The 16,746-nt window shown below is 45.7% G+C and overlaps 1 pseudogene; it reads right to left on the bottom strand.

The window, feature by feature from the left end:
• Nucleotides 1-11,377: 11,377 nt before the first annotated feature.
• LOC101388068 (nicotinamide N-methyltransferase-like) lies at nucleotides 11,378-15,979 on the bottom strand (annotated as a pseudogene).
• Between the last annotated feature and the right edge of the window lie 767 nt (nucleotides 15,980-16,746).

Genomic DNA, 16,746 nt, shown 5'->3' with positions numbered 1-16,746 from the left:
AGAGCGCATCTCATGGCAGATGCTGCAGACATTTAAAAGATAATAAGATATTATGAATAACTTTATGCCAATATATTTAAAATTTAGATTTAGAAGTTCCTACATAAATATACAACACATACAAAACCTAAATAGATCTATAACCATCAAAGAATTTAAATTGAAAATTGTGCCCACACAAAACCTTCAGGGCAGATGGCTTCACAAGTGAGTTCTAGCATATATGCAAGGAATCAATAATTCTACTCCTACACAATCTCCTTCAAAGAATAGAAAATGCGAAAATACCTCTCGATATAATTTTATGTCTAGTAAAACCGTAATACTAAATTTATTTATAAGAAAGAAAAATTACAAGCTAAAATCACTCACAAACACAAGTACAAAAACCCTGAAGTAATTATTGTCTAGTCAATAAGGTAGCAAAGACTTAACGGGTACTTACTATGTTCTAGGCATTTTGGACATATTACTAAACCTTACAATAGTTCTGGGAGTTAGGTACTATTATTATCCCCATTTCAGCCATATAAGGAGACTGAGGCAAGAGAGTTTAAATAACTGGCCCAGGTCAAACTGCTAAATAGTGGTATTGCCACGTTTCAGACCTAAACAGGTTTAACTCAAGAGCCTATTCTTTTAGTAGTTACACTATGACTAAGGTGGGTTTATCCCAGGAATAAAAGGTGATTTAACATTCAAAAATCAATTAATGTAAATAATCATATTTACATATTAAAAGAGAAATGTCCTCTGAAATGTTCAATAGATGTAGAGAGAAAAAAAGCTCAAATTCAACATCCATTCCCAATAAAAACAACTCTTGACAAACTGGGAATAGAATGGAACTTCCTTAACATGATAAGGATTATCTACAAAAACTTCAACAAACATCATACTTAATGATGACACATTTAAAAGCTTTCCCTTCCACTTGAGGACAGAGACAAGAATGCTAACGATTACCAGTTTTATTCAGCATTCTGCTAGGAGTCTCGGACAGCACAGTAGGTAAGAAAAATAAATTAAAGGTAAAAGGATTGGAAAGGAAAAAGATAAAACTATTACTATAAGCAGGTAATATAGTGATGATATATACAGAAAGTGAAAAATAATCCACAAGTAAACTGGTAGAATTAATATAAGAGTTTAGCAAAGTTCCTGGATACAAAAATCAATATAAAAAATTAAATTCATTTTGTAGGGGTGGAAAAATTTTCTTTTCTTCCCTTCTAGGTTCTTTGGCTGTTCTAATAATTAAATTCATATAAGACAGATTAACAGGAGAAAAACAAATTTAATTATGTACGTACGTACAGGAGTCCTGCAAAGACATGAGACTCAAAGGTAGTTGGACAATTGAGGCTTATATACCCTCCTGAGTTAAGGAGAAGGGGTAAGGTTCTGGGGCTTCAAAGAGGAGGAAGACAATTCACAGGAAGATGAGAAGAGCAATTGTTTGGTAAACAAATGTTTGTCATGCCATGCAGGTAAGTCTTTCTGATATAAAAAGTTATCTCTGGTATTATCTCTCTTCCTGGCCATAGGGCCTGGTACAGGCCCCCTATCTAAATTCTTTTAGTCAGTTAAGGGAGAGGTAAAAGCATTTCCTGAGTCTGCTGAGTCTTAATTGCCTCAGCTCAAAACAATCCACATGCCAAAGTGACACATTTTGGGGTGGCATATTCTGCTCCCCCTCACTTTCTAATCAGCAACAGTTATAAAATAAAATTTAAAACAGACTTCATTCACAATGGCATTAAAAAATGTGAAGTACCTAGGAATAAATCCAACAAAATATGTACAAGACAGTAATGGAGAAAATTATAAAATTTTATTGAAAGACATTAAAGAAGACCTAAATAAATGGAGAAATATACCACCTCATGGATTGGACAACTCAACGTTGTAAAGATGTCATTTCCTTCCAAATTGATTTATAGACTCAGTAAAGTCCCAATTAAAATCTCAATAGGTTTTTGTTGGAACTTGACAAGCCAGCACTAAAATTTATATGACAGTGCCAAGGGCCAAGAGTAGCTACTCTTGAAGAAGAAAAATAAGGTAGGAGGACTTGCTCTACCATGTATAATACTTATTATAAATCTATAGTAATTAAGACTGTGTGGTATTGGTACAAGGATTGACAAATAGGCCAATGGAACAGAGTAGAGAGCCCATAAACAGACCCACACCTTTACAAACATTTGATATATGACAGAGGTGATATCCCGGATCAGTGGAGAAAAAGATAGACTTTTCAACAAATAGTGTTGGGATAACTGAGTATCCACAGGGGAGAAAATGGAATTAGAATCTCTCTTCATACTATACACAAAAATCAATTCAGATGGATTAGAAAACAGTACGTGAAGGGGAAAACTCTAAAGATTTAGAAGGTAGTATAGAAGAATATCTTCATGACGTTAGGGGTAGAGAAGGAGTTCTTAAACCAGATACAAAAACTATTCATTGTAAATGAAAGATTTGTAAATTTGAGTATATTACAATTAAGAACGTGTTTTCAGCCAAAGACACACTGAGAGTGAAAAGGCAAGACAAGATACTACAAAACATAAAACTGACAAAGGACTAGGATCCAGAATGTAGAAAGAACTTCTGCGAATCAAAATGAAAATAAAGAACAATGCAGAAGACTTGAACAGACCCTTTATAAGAATGAAATCCAAGTGGTCAATAAACCTATGAGAAGATGCTTAATCTCATCACTGAAATGCAAGTTACACCACAATGAGATACCATTAGGCAGCCATCGAATTGGCAAAAATAACATCTGACCAGCACCAGTGATCTTGATCACAGATATTCTCATGTATTTATAGTGGGCACATAAATTGGTGCACCATTCTGGAAGACAGGCTGCATTCACTAGAGTTGAGTTTGTGCACACCCTATGCCCAGCAATTGCACTCCCAGGGGCATACCTAGAGAAAACCTGGTACGTACACATGAATATTCTTAGCAGCATTGTTTGAAATAGCCCCTGACTAGCAACAACCTAAATGTCCAGCAACAGTAGAATAAATGAATAAATTGGAGTATCCAACAATGAAAACGAACCCATTACAGCTATAAGCATCAACATGGATTAGTCTCCAAATGACGTAGAGTGAAAGAAACAAGGTATAAAGAAGGCTTACATTTTTATTCCATTTATATAAAGTTCAAAACAGCCAAAAGTAAACAGTATTATTTAGTGATGTGTAAATGAATGGTAAACTGTGAAGAAAAGAAAAACAATGAAATGGTTTCTGTAGACGTCAGGATAGTGGTTGCCTCTGGAGGGAAGGAGGGGGTTGTGCTCAGGCGGGAGAAGGGGTGCTGCTAAGATCCTGCACGGTTCTATTTCCTAACTTGGGGTGGTTACCTGGAGTTCATTTTATATTAATCTTTATACTGTATGTAAATGCTTCATGAACGTTTCTATATGTATGACATATCTCATGATTTAAAAGAAATCCTGGGGCCGGCCCCGTGGCTTAGCGGTTAAGCGCGCGCACTCCACTACTGGTGGCCTGGGTTCAGATCCCGGGCGCGCACCGATGCACCGCTTCTCCAGCCATGCTGAGGCCACGTCCCACATACAGCAACTAGAAGGATGTGCAACTATGACATACAACTATCTACTGGGGGTTTGGGGGAAAAAAAAAGGAGGAGGATTGGCAATAGATGTTAGCTCAGAGCCGGTCTTCCTCAGCAAAAAAAAAAAAAAGAAAAGAGGAGGATTAGCACGGATGTTAGGTCAGGGCTGAGCTTCCTCACACACACAAAAAAAAATCCTGCATGTCTAGATGCAGAGTCACTTTTGAAACAAGCACAGATTATGAGATCAAGGGCACTTGATCACATAGGTTTTCCCATTTCCTCTGTGAGGCAGTCTCCAGCACATCTCTTTTCACTCAGTTTTATCCAATGGGGTTAAATCACTAAAGGGCACTAAAGGAAAAATGACTATCTCAAAAAAAAACGGGTCAAGGATGGCGGGGAACATGACAGAAACTGTTGCTCAAGTTTTCCCTCCAAGCTTCTCTTTCCAATCCTGGAAGAAGTCCTTCTGTGCTTCAGACATCAAGGCCTCCTTTAGCTCAGAAGCCTGGGATGCTCCAGAGACGATTCACACTCCAGGAGGCAGTGATCTCTCCTTTTACATACATGGCTTCTGCTTATCTTCAAGAAAGAAATGTAGGCCCAGGTATAGCACAGCAATTAGGAGCCTACTCCCATCGCCTCTTCCTGCCGCAGTGGGGCTGGGTATTCGTTTATGCTGCGGAGAAGCACATCTACTGAGCCTCCTCCTGGTTCTCTGCTCAAACCAGACCCGAGGCCAGGTGTGAGCCCCCAGGTCAGAATCTAAGGCAGAGCCAAATTAAGCAACTCCTGGAGTCAGAGGAACCAGCAATTTGAGAGCCTTCATGTACTTGGTAATTAATAATAAATAAACAAAATTACAAGCAAAATGATAACTCATCAAATTTGATGTGGTCTCACATGGCCTGCTTTAGATTTTAATGAATATGTATGGTGAGTCCAGGGATGATTAATCCTAGCCTTAATTGCAGGGAGGTGGGGAGCCCTGTCTTGGAGTCCACAACCTCGCAGCTTCCCTGTTTTGTTAAGAGTCCTGGCTACCTGTGGGGCAGAAAGCAGGCTGTTCCATCAGATCAGAAAAGAGGCCCTGCGGCGCACAAACAGCTGCGTTTCCTATGGTTCTAACGATGTAGACTCGCACGGAGCTTTGGGTTGAAAACCCCAGCCACACAGATACTGATTCATCCAGAAACTCTAACCATCTGGTTATCTGGTGATCAATACTCACAAGTATCCACACTTTAAACTTGCCACTGAATCTGTTGCCCAGGTTGCAGAAAGCTCTGGGAAGGATGTCAGTGAGAGGAAGGAGAGGGAGGGCCTGAGATGAACTGTATGCCTAAAGGAAGAAGAGTAATGGGAGAAAAGGGTCCTTGGGAGTGGGGGCAGTTGACGGCTACTTGGAGAAGACAGTAGCCTGTGCCTCAACCCGGGCCAATTCCATGATCCAGCCAAGAGGTGTCCAGCCCTGCCCACTCCCAGTGCATGGTTTGTGGACTGCCGGGAGATGGCATTTGGGCCATTGGCAGAGCCAGGTCCAGCAGCTTTGCTGTGGCAGGTGGCCAGCTTGCTGGAGATCAGCGTGCCCCCAGAAGACGTAATGCCAAATCTCAGTGAGGCCGAAAATCAGGGAGGAGCTTCCACAACACCTACTTGACAAAAGCTGAGAACTTGAGTGGCTTCTGTGCCATTTGGATTATTTTGCTTTGTTTCCTTTCCTCCTTGGTGTGATGTTCCTTAGTTACATGCTTGCTTACAATGCTTACTAAGATCTGATTTAGGGCTAGCTTCTCTGTTCCACCGGTTTTTTCTTGCTTTATACTAATTACTGTAATGGTATAATATATGTTTAGAACACCCATTCTATCACTAATAATGCCAAGCAAATACAAGCATATTCTCCCTCTGTTTATTACATATGTAAAAAGCAAATCGTTTTATGTTCTGAGTAAAAGCTATTTGGACTAAGATTGGATCTTCTAATTCTGTTCCCTTTTCACTGTTTTGTTTTGTTTAGTTTTTGAAAAAGCATGAGGTCAGGCAATTAAAAGAGAATGTTTATGAAATTGGAAAAAGAGCCGTAAAGGCTGAAAGTGGGCTTTTTTTTTTCTTTTTGAGGAAAATTGGCCCTGAACTAACATCTGTTGCCAATCTTCCTCTTTTTCTTTTTTCTCCCCAAACCCCCAGTACGTAGTTGTATATCCTAGCTGTAGGTCCTTCCAGTTTGTCTATGCGGGACGCCACCTCAGCATGGCTTGATGAGTGGTGGGTAGGTCCACACCCAGGATCCAGACCTGTAGACCCTGGGCCGCCGAAGCGGAATGCTCGAACTTAACCACTATGCCACTGGGCTGGCCCCTGAATATGGGCTTTTTAAAAAATTCAGGATGGATGTAACAGTCTCATGGAAATCAGAATCTGTAACGGAAACTAAGCCTCAGAAGTAAAACGCTGTGACTGTCAGTCTTCAAGTCTCGTCAGAAGCTTTTAAAATCAACTAAGAATCTGTATAGTGGCAGTTCATTCAATTCTATTTTCTTTTTCCCCTCCTATTTTCCACTTTCAGTCTCTCTCTAGGCAACCTTTCTATGGTGTTTAATACATATTCTTTTCTTCATGTGTATTCTTGTAAAATATGTACTATTGTTTTATATGCACATATTTTCATTCACATCATTTTTCACTATGCTTTTAAGGCCCATTCACGTTGCTATGTGTACATGTGGTCCATTACTTCTTGCCACTGCATAGTTCTCCATGACCTGCATCCCCTCATTTACTTATCTGCTCCCCCAGTGATAGAAACCCAGATTGCCTCTAACTCCCCAACACAATGTTTCTGTAAATATCCATGTCTCCTCTGTGTAGACCTGTGTGAGGATTCCCATGGGGTATATTCCCAGGAGTAGAACTGCTGAGTCATAAGATATCTACATGTTTAATGTTAGTAAGAACCACCAGATTGCCCTAGCAAGACTACATCCGTGTACATCCCCACCAGCAGTGCATGGGAGTTCCTACGTCACCACAGACTGACACACACACACACACACACACACACACACACACACTCCTCCAACCCCTACCACAATTCTTGTAATGATCTACTTTATCAATTTTTGCCAGTCTAATGAGAATAAGCAAAGTTGTACACTTTTTTAAATTTTGTTTCTCTCTCATTGGTTTGAGCACATCTAAACGTGCGTATCAGTGAGGTAAGCTAAGTGATATAACAAACCCCAAATCTCAGTGGCTTAGCGAAATAAATGCTTATTTTTTGTTCACATCACAGTCCAGTGTGGTGGAGGTCGGAGCAGGGCTACTGCTCCAGGTGGTCAGACGTCTATGGTGTAGCTCTGTCTTCTCCTAGGGCCTAGAGTCCTCCACTGGATTCTCTGTATCCAGCCAGCAGGGAGGGAAGAGAGAGGCCTTGGAGAATGGCATGGGAGGGTCTGTCTAAGTAGTGCTATACACTGATCCATTCATTCCTTGGGCGGAACTCAGCCACATGGCCTGAGGCAAGGGGTCTCAGAAACTTAGTCTAGCTGGGTGCCAAAGAAGAGAAGACGTGGAGATTGGTGAACAGTTAGACAATCTCTGCCACAAAATGTTTGTAACTTTTGGGGTTTCCTCTTCTATAAATTTCCTAATCATATCCACGCTCCTTTTATTCTTTGGATGTCTTCCTGTTGTTGATTTGTATATTCTTTGTATATTCTAGGTGTTGGTTCCCTGTTGGTTTTATCCATTGCAAATATTTCTTCCAATCTGGCTGATTGATCACTTTGGCTACAGGGTCTTTCATCAATCAGGAATCTAATTCTTATGTAACCCAGTTAATCAACATTTAGCCTTATGGTTTTTGTTTATGAAATTGTGTTTGCTATTTGTTTACAATCTTAATCTCTGGATTCCTCTTGAATGTGCTCTGTCATTACTTCCTTTGTCAGTTTCCCCATCAGTCCCCAATTGGCAAGAGAGTCACTTGTTAAGGCACAGGGAAGTAGAAGGTCCCATAGAAAAGGCCCACCGAGAAACTAATTTCCCAGCCTCTAAGTCTCCCTTCCAGCCTCCAATTTCCCCTAATCCTGTAGGCCCTAGCCTGGAAAAAGTCAGTTCTCCAAAGCTCTTGTGGAAATGTACAAAGCTGTTCAGGAAGCCCTTTCAACTGACTGGAGAGGTAGGCAAAAACCAGATCACAGAGTGTATGCCTATTAAGATGGTTCCAACATTAAAGGGTGTTAAGTTGGAACTTTCTCAGACACACTGGAACTTCTTTTAATCTTCCTCCACCTAGTTTTTTGACTTCCATATCTTCTTCACATTGTCCCTTTGCCTGAAAAGCCCTCTCTACCTTTGTGTGGCTAAACCTTCTTACCCTTAAGATTCAACTTGGGCGTTACTTCCGGGAAGCCTTCTCTGACCTCCCTCCACCCCACCCCCAAGTCTAGGTTAATGCACCTCTTCTGTGCTCCCCAATGCCTGGCACATCTCTCTCTCACTGAACTTACCACATTATATTGCAATGGCTGTTTGCCTACCTGATTGTGAACTTCTGGGAAGAGCCTGAATCCAATTCACCTTTGTACTCTTAGCACTAGTGTGGGACCAAACACACACATTGGACTTAATAGCTGTTGAATGGGTCTGATGGGCTTACTATGCCCCATGCACTGCACTTGGCCCTGCTGCCCTAGCTTCACAGGCTTTGAGGAGGTTTTCACTATAGCAGAGAGGGCCCAGAAGAATTCTCCTCTAGAGGACAGCTGGGGGGCCTCTCCCTTGGTCTCTCATCCAGGCTACTTATGGGCTACTCTCCAGCAGGGCCCTGGAGCAGGCAGATGGATGTTAGCTTTCCTGGGCCTTGGCTTCCATTGTGGAGCGGGGTAGTGTATATTATATACGGTTGAGTGAAGGTCAATGAAAACCAGGGTGCTCTGTGCTGGCAGAGGCCCTCCTCTTCCTGGTTGCCCCATTCAGGGGTCAAGTTGAACAGGGAAACAGGCAGCAGGCAAATGAGCGGGCCATTGACAAGCAAGGTTGAGGGAAGTGTCCTCCCACCCCATTGGCCCTGCAGACTGCCAAACTCAAGGTTCGACTGCCCCCTTGTGTCCAGATAGTTAAGGACAAGGGAAACAATCTAAACAGGCTCTAGGACTGGTCCTCAGAGAGCCTTCAGGGATCTGTCCTTGAGCCTTCTTCTGAAGGGCACACCCCTACACAGAGACTCACATTCGGGAGAACGACCCGCCTTGTCCTCCAGCAGTGTGCCACCCACCCCACTCACTGCCTGTTACTTCCACTGGGGGTCTGAGTGTCTGGGATCCTCCTCTGGAGGGCAAAAGGGAAGGGCTTGAAAATTTTAAAGGGGGCGTCTTCATGGGAGGCCCGCAGACAGGATACGGAACAGGCAAGAGAGCAGGTCCTGTCTGCCCGTAGATTCTGCCTCCAGAGGCATTCTCGCTCCTATTTTGGAGAGCTCTGTTATAAACAGAGGGAGAATGTTGGGCTTGGCACCCCTACCCCAGGTGCCCCTGCTCTCACACCGTTCGCTGTGATGGGTCCAGTCTAGGTCTGCCCATCCCAGGCTCCTCCCACCCGCTCTGACCCTGTTACTCTCCACAGTATTACCCTGTTTATATCCTTCTTAGGGCTTCTCACACTTTCTTTTTATCTTCTCTTTTATTGTCTGCCTTCCTTTCCCCTCCCAAGAAGAAGGAGGGCAGGGCCTTGTTGGACTCGTTCACTGTATCCCCAGAATACAGAACAGGGCCTAGCACACAGTAGCCACTTAGTGCATGCTTCCTGATCGAGGATCCCGCACATGGCGATGTCGACCCCTGGCTCCCACCTGGGCCACGTGGCTCCTTCCACCTGAAATGCCTTCAACACTCCAGCCCACCCACCCTTTCACCTCACTGTCTGGCTGGAAACCTGAGACTTACTGTTAGTTTAAGGCTCACTTTAAACATTACCTCTTTGGGACGCCTCCCTTATCTCCCCTAAATTAGGAAATTTCTTCTGTGTGCCCTCACCTCCTGTAACACTGTTGTCATGACTGTCTATGAGCTCAGCAAGGTCAAGAATTACGTCATATTTATTCTCACATTCTCAGTGCCTGGCAGATGGCAGATGCTAAATAAATATTGACTGATGAACTCTGATTAGCCCTGGAGAGGCTCACAGAGCCCAATGCCCCAAGCTCCCTCCCTAGCCTTGTCTCCCTCTGCTCTCCCATAGGGAGACCACCCTCTAGGCAAAGGAAACATCACATCATTCACCCAGCATCTTCGTAAGGCCATGTATCATTTCCTCCAGCAGGAATGCCTTTCCAACCATCAGCCTCCTCTATAACTCATCTTGGCTGCCACTTCCCCCATGAAAGCTTCCTTGAACTAATCCCTCCCTCTTCTGTGCTTCGCTTTGTCGTCCCTCTCCCAACCAAATTCTGCCTTGCAGTAGAGTCCCATGCCTACTCAATGGGTGCTTAACAAAAGTGTGTTGCTTGTTGGGGCCGGCCCAGTGGTGCAGCGGTTGGGTGCGTGCACTCCGCTTCGGCGGCCTGGGGTTTGCAGGTTCGGATCCTCTGCGCGCACCAACGCACCGCTTGTCAAGCCATGCTGTGGTGGCACCCCATATAAAGTAGAGGAAGATGGGCAGGGATGTTAGCCCAGGGCCAATCTTCCTCAGCAAAAAAGAGGAGGATTGGCATCGGATGTTAACTCAGGGCTGATCTTCCTCACACACACACAAAAAAGTGTGTTGCTTGTTATTTCAGTGAATTGTAAACCCTTTCCGGTCACTAGCCACGTCTTGCACGTATTGGTATCTCTTTATCTCCCATGAAGCCAAACACAATGCTTACTCATAGTAGGCCCATAAAGCATATGTGGTAACTTGAGTATCATGTACAGGAGCTAATAGCTCCCTGATGTGAATGCCTATGTAACTAACATCAGGACCCCAGATGAACCTACCCCAGGGGGCACATCCACACTTCACGCAGTGAGGTGGAGCATTGGGCAGCTGAGTCCTGCTGAGAGCACCTGCCCTGGACACCCTCCCATGTGCCTGGCCACCTTGCTCTTTGCCTTCTGCTTTCCCGGCCCAGCCCAGCTTTCTGGCCACACACTCCAATGTATGCTTGGAGCTCTCCTTGGACAGGGCATTAGCACTCAGCCTCTGGGTCCACCTACTGTAATGTTCTGCTGGTAGCTAACTCCTGATGTGAACCCAGCCTTCGGGAGTCAGGCTCACCTATCACTCATGTGGTGCCACCATGGATAGGGTGACCCACCCTCAACTACCATCGTCAGTGTGTGTGCGTGCACACACACACAGACACACACACACACACACACACATGCACATATACACACAAAAATGCACACAGATATACTCATGGGGTAGAATGTGATCAAGCCCTTGGATGTTGCAACCATGTTTAGTGTGAGGCCCAGACCGGGGCAAAGGTGCTGACATGTAGCCCAGTGCCTAGCTCTACTTAGGCACTCTACAAATATTTGTTGAATGAGTAAATTACTTGCTTGCCCGCCTCCCGCCCCCTATCAACTGTCACTGCTTTGGCACTTCTCTGCCCACTCGAAGCCTGGCCTGTTCTACCAGGCCAGGTGCCCAGTGTGTTAACAGCGCCCTCGAGGGACAGGGCCCTAAGCTTTGTACCAAGTGTCTTCAGTTTTTCTTGAAGTTCACCAAACACAGTATGTTATTTCCCTCTGGGTCTCGGCACAAGCTCCCAGGACTTTTTGCTCTTCACTCCCCTTCCTCCAGCTGGCTTACTCTTGGTCACCTTTTAGATCTCTCTGATCTGCTGCTACTTCCTTCAAAAAGTGTTTCCCAAGTGCCCCATCCCTGTCCCGAACTGGAGTAGGTGGGTTCCACCGGACAAAGAGGGAAAACAACTTCTCCAGCTCGTTTTAGAACTGCTTATGATACACGTATATGGGGTCAGCCAAAACCTATACACACACAGTGCTCATGTAATTCTTTACCAAGTGCATTTACGTTATATCTTTGGGGTCTCACAATAACCCTGGGGAGGGGTGTTATTATTTCCATTTCAGAGATGGGCAACCTGAGGCTCTGAGATATTAGTGATCCACCTGAAGTGACAAGAGCAAGTAAGCCAGAGAGCCAAGTATCAAAATCCATGTGTTCTGCCAACTTGTGGTCTTTTCCTCTCCTGGGGTGGGGCTGCAGCCATAGTAGGGACGAAGACACAGGTGGTGAATGAGCTCAGAAGCTATGCAGTCCCAAATTACCTAAAACAGGAGACTGTGAGGGACTCCACCCTCTTAACCCTATGCAACCCTGAAGAGCCCTCAAAACTAGGGGAGGCATAGCTTTACTTCTCTGGTCCAATGCTTTTCCCCAACCCTGGCCATCAGTAGAGTTGATAATAATAAACCTCTCTGTTTGAGATAAACGTCCTTATTTACCTGGCAATCATGTACAATAGGACTCTAAAAGCATTTGCTGGTAAGAGTTCTAAATAAAACTGGCTAAATAAAGAGGGAAGCAAATGAGGTGGCAGAATGACAGTTGGAAGTTCGCCCCTGCACGCTCCCAGCTCCTTCCTGGTCTGCCGCATCAGTCTCTTCTCTGGGCCACGAGGAAGAACATCCCCATGTAGTCTGAGAGGTCATCTAAGCCCTCAGCGGCCTGCTGAGCCTTCTCCAGCTTGTCAGTGGTGAAGCCAGTCTCCTGCAGGGCCTCAAGCAGGAATTTCTCCTCTAGGGGCAGTGTGGAGAACCTCTTGTCCCCCACCATGTAGAAAGTGGTCCTAGTCCCCGCTCAGCACCAGATGGCCCCTGGCCAGAGCAGGGTCCTGAGGTGGCGTAGGATTTCCCGGCAGGCCCCCAGGGTGGGGCAGGCAGCCTCAAGGCACAGAGAGGAAATGAGGCAGTTGGCCAGGGCAGGACTGCAGGTTCCAGGGGCCGTTCTTTGAGAATGTCACACTTGAGAACCTGGCGGACAGCTCTCCCTAGCCGCTCCTCCTTCTCAGCCCACTTGTCTCTAGAGTGGAGGGAAGAGGAAAGAGTGGCCAGCTGGGTCATGCTCATCGTGTGAGATGCATGCATAACTCCTGGAGATTCCCTGCCATTCACACAGACTCCCAGAATATCAGGTCACCAGTTTTACAGACGAAGAAACTGAGTCCCAGAGGGAGACGGGGTCATGAAGCCAGCTGTTGACAAAGTGAAGTCTAGGACTTGCTGACCCTGTGGTCAATGCTCCTTCCACCTGCAGGCCCTCTCCCTCAGTGTACTCCGGGCAGTTAGCCTGTTCTCTTTCCGCTAGGTCCATGCTTAGCACAACTCAGGCAAATGCAACAAGAAATGGAAAGTCTGCCTGGAATCAGCTGAGCAGAACTGCAAAGTGAGCTTGGTAGACTTGGTTGGGGACCTCCTGTCGCTCCATTACCTTTCTCCCCAGGTCTCTCAGCCACTTCGCTCAACCTCCTCATTGCCTCACACATTCTCTTCTCACATGTACCTGTTCTCAGGATGTGGGGCTCACTCACGTTGAGGTATGAATAAGGGCTAGCAATTAAAAGGTTTACTCTTTCCAGTTCTGTATTTTAAAAAAGTCATAGTCTTAAGCAAAAGGAATAAGAATCCAATGTACAATTTTGACTACCTTACCTAAGGAGGGTCATATTTTGGGAGTGGAGGTGGCCCTTCCTGGTGCCCTAAAATTACACAAGGTAAATAAATTCTGTTCCACCTGTGTGCAGGATTGGTCTTAATTCTATCCCCCATGTCATGTGATCCACAGAAAAATTCCACGAGCTTGGAGCCACCTGGAGGTTGGAATTGGAACAACACGGGCCCTGGCCAATCAGAATGGGTGCCTGCCATAAACAACCAGCTGGCAGCTGCCTGGCTTTCTACAGCTGCTTGGCCTCATACCTTGGCATTCTGGGTAGGCTTTCATGACAGTTTCTTTTTGGCTCCAGGTTTGTCTCCAGCCATCTATTTCTGTTCCCTCTTTTGGTCTTTATAGGACTCATATCTCACTCTTCCTCCTTTCTTCTTGGGGCCCCACTGACTTCCTTGCTTCTTAGTCTCCATCTGCCTTGCCCTTTCTATGTGAGCCCTATGGAAAATTCTTGATTCAGAGAGCTAAGTGAAGCTCCTGGTATCATGGAGATCCAAAAATAAGCAACAAACCCCTTACCTGTTCCCCTCAAGCTCACACACCTATTTCACCACCGGAGACCAATCAAACGCCCCAGGCATCTTCTTCAGCCACTTCTCCAGCTCCAGGCAGTTCTTGTCCACGTAGTCAGGTAGTCGGTGGTAATGATCTCCTTAAAAGACTCGCAGGCAGAGAGGAGCTGATAGATGGTGGGCCCAGAGCCAATGTCAATCAGGAGTTTTCCTTTCAGCCTACCTGCTTTAGAACAGGAACATTCTAAATCGTCAGTACCAAAGCATGGCTCTGAGGTCCACCCTGCCCCAAAGGCTCCCCTCTCTGTACCCTATTTGGAGAGGCTGCAAGGAGTTGACCATTTGGGAATGTAAACTCCAGGATTAGGAATCTTGCCTGCACTGACAGCCTTGGGCACCACGTAGCACAGTCCCCAGCACTGAGCATGGATAGTTTTGGTAGGAGGGGAGAGTGAGGAGCAGGAGAGTTTGTTTGGGGGCGGTGGGGGGCACAATTAGTAGAGAATCAGCTTTGTCATTTCAACTGCCAAGTCACCCTGTAAATAAGTGTTCACAGAAGAAATCTGGTCATGTTTCTGAGGACACTGGTTTGCCTCTTCGCTGAAGGGCCCTGTGCTCCCCCTGAGACCATCTATAACATTCCAAAGATCAATCAGCAAACATTTATGGAGCACCAACTGTATTCCCAGAAACTTGCTTGCAAGTGTGGGGACTAAAAGGAGAATATAGGTCTTGCTCACGGAGCCCCAGGTCTCTCCTCCGTATCCTGCCTTCTCTCCAGCCAGGGAGAGACTGGGTTGACACAAAAGATAAGGTGGCAAAGGGCTTTCAAGATAAACATCAAAGCAGCAAGGAGAGAAAATTAGCTGGACCCAGGGGTCCTAACTACCTACTGACTTAGCCTGCTCATTTGCTCCTGGGTGCTGCTGCTACCTTCTGTTTGTTCCCTGTCATTTGCTTTATCCATAGGGTATGGTCACAGATGAATTGAGGCAGGCACCGAGTTTAAGAAAATTTTATGGCACAAAGTCTTTAACTGGGAAAATTCTAGCTGTGCAGCTATGTTTTCTTCTCATGTAAATCATGAAAAGATACCCATTATTTGATTTAAGGGTCCAGCCTGCCTAGCCCATTCTTCCCCAGGGGCAAATCTGAGAGCCACTCACCCAAGATGTTTTCGCAGACCACAGTGCTAATCAGGCAGAAGAGTGAAGGCCACCCTGACTTTGGAGCAAGCTTCCTACACTTCGTGATGCCCATGTAGCTTCTTTTGTCAGTGACAGGGAGAAGACGGGCCTGCTCAGGACTGTCAAAGACCACAGCTCTGGGCCCGGCCCGGTGGCGCAAGCGGTTGGGTGAGCGCGCTCTGCTGCGGTGGCCCGGAATTCACCGGTTTGGATCCCGGGAGCGCACCGACGCACTGCTTGGCAAGCCACGCTGTGGCAGCGTCCCATATAGAGTGGAGGAAGATGGGCACAGATGTCAGCCCAGGGCCAGTCTTCCTCAGCAAAAAAAGAGGAGGATTGGCAGATGTTAGCACAGGGCTGAGCTCCTCACAAAAGAAAAAAAAAAAAGACCACAGCTCTTAGACTTTGTAGGAGGAGAAAATCTTGACCTCAGAGACCTCAGAAACTTTGAGGGCATCCCACCATTTTACCATGCATCAAGTATATGTAAAATCTTCCTATAAGGCAGTTCCACACACTCTGATGGCCCAAAGTTCTTGTCAATTATCTGGCCACCCTCCCCCATCCCCACCCAAAACCTGCCCCACGGTTGAAAAAGACCAGCATCTGATTTAAGACTTGCATGGCCACCCAACCTCCCCCAGGGTTGAAAGAGATCAGCACCTGATTTAAAAGTGGCGTTATAGTGTTTTAGCAGGAAATGGAGGCGTTCATCACCCGCGGGATTCTGGCCAAACTTGAAGTAGTCCAGGGAGGCTGTGGGTTCAAAATTCACCTGATAGACATTGGGCACCATGGATTCCTGAAGAGCCATGGAGAGCAGTGAGCTTTGTCCAGGAAGGAGCCCTGGACCCTGGCCCTTCCTGATAAAGCTCAGGCTTAGTCACTCCCCCTGCCCTCAAACACTCGGATGAAGACAAGACAGCCAATGAAGGACGTTTCCTGAACCCTTCTCCCTTTGGCCATTCACCTCTGTCACACTCGCCTCCTCCCGTCCGCCTCTCCAGGTCCCTCCTTCAGCAACAGACACCACCCTCTACCCCTACCCTGGCCCTCGGGTTTTCAGTGGCTTTGGCTTGTATGGAAGTGTTTCTAGTCTCTTCTGCTCCACTATATTGCATCCTTTTCTACAGTGGTTTTTTAAACTATTTAAAAAGCATGCCTGGGGCCGGCCCCGTGGCTTAGCGGTTAAGTGCACGCGCTCCGCTGCTGGCGGCCCGGGTTCGCATCCCGGGCGGGCACCGACACACTGCTTCTCCGGCCACGCTGAGGCCGCGTCCCACATACAGCAACTAGATGGATGTGCAACTGTGACATACAACTATCTACTAGGGCTTTGGGGGGAAAAATAAATAAATAAAATCTTTAGAAAAAAGAAAAAAGAAAAAAAAAAAGCATGCCTAATTTTTAAACTAGATCCCCTGTGAACCCCCAGTATATATGAATGATAATAGGATGGAGATGCCTTAGTTGGTTTTTAATCTTCAGTGTTTTCTGAAGATACTCCCCAACACAATACCCTGGTTGATAATGGTATGGGTTGATAATATTTGAATGGCTGTTGATAATATTGAGTAAAACAGGGAAGACAAGAAGAACAGGTTTGACTTGAGAGGTGAGGAGAAGATGAGAAGAAATGGGGTAGTTTTGAGCATGCTCTGCTTGAGGCTGAAAAAATCTAATCTAACCCAGATACAAGTGTAGAACTCACAGAGAGGTCTGAGCTGGAGCTACAGATGATGTGGGCTGAGTGTACA

This window comes from Ceratotherium simum, chromosome 7 (genome assembly GCF_057802395.1).
Source record: "Ceratotherium simum simum isolate JZ-2026a chromosome 7, ASM5780239v1, whole genome shotgun sequence".
NCBI lineage: Eukaryota > Metazoa > Chordata > Mammalia > Perissodactyla > Rhinocerotidae > Ceratotherium > Ceratotherium simum.
The sequence above is the reverse complement of the archived record's forward strand: the minus strand, read 5'-3'. Positions and strand labels throughout refer to the sequence as shown.